Raw genomic sequence first — 895 nt, 5'->3', positions numbered from 1 at the left:
ATATGGACCAGACGCTTTAAAAATACATGGACTAAAAATATTTATTCAGGTGAAAAGAAAAAGAAAAAAAGGAAGTTTGCTATAGTTTTTGAACTCGGTCAATCGTCAAATTTTATGGGTGGAAAGAGTACATGTATCTCCTCCATACAGGAGCTATGTAGAATAGCTTTCCCGTGCTACAAGCGGTAATTTAAGCACGTGTTGGCCATTCTTTGCTATTCACGCTACGCTAGTTCGCTTTGTTACTAATGGCCATTATGATAGACTTCTGCCTACCAGATGCGCGCGCATGCTGATACGTGACGTCACTTCCTTAAACACATGGCTTCTCCTATACTTTTTAATCTCAATTTTTAGGGGAAAGGTTTAATGTGTGACAAGTCCCCCTGCCCCCCCCCCCCCCCCCAATATAAAGTCCTGCTATTAGTTCAAACTTGTACTACCTATGCACTGTAATATAAAACAGTATTACACTATAGCACTACTAAAAAACAAAACGTAAAAAAAAAAAACACCAATACAGCTGTCGGTCATTTTGTTTACATTTCTAAAATGGCTCACTGACACACGGCGACGAACACTGAACAGAACTAATTTTTTACCTTCAACAGCACGCAAACCAAACAAGCCGTCGACATTAAATTCCATGTAATTACTTTTATAATAAGAAATTAATATTTCAACAGCGTTAATAACACTTTTAAGTGATGTACTTGAATCGTCACATCGTAAAACTGGGAAAATAAACAAAGGCAACAAAAACACAACAGTGGTCGCCATCTTGGGCTCCACCACCGCATTTATCTCCCCTTAAACAGATGATACTGTTAAAAAAAAAGTTGCACTTAGGTCTCACTACACAGATGACTTCACTATAGTTCCTAATTGTGACACA

Source organism: Gigantopelta aegis, chromosome 4 (genome assembly GCF_016097555.1).
Source record: "Gigantopelta aegis isolate Gae_Host chromosome 4, Gae_host_genome, whole genome shotgun sequence".
Lineage (NCBI taxonomy): Eukaryota > Metazoa > Mollusca > Gastropoda > Neomphalida > Peltospiridae > Gigantopelta > Gigantopelta aegis.
Note: the sequence above shows the minus strand (reverse complement) of the source record.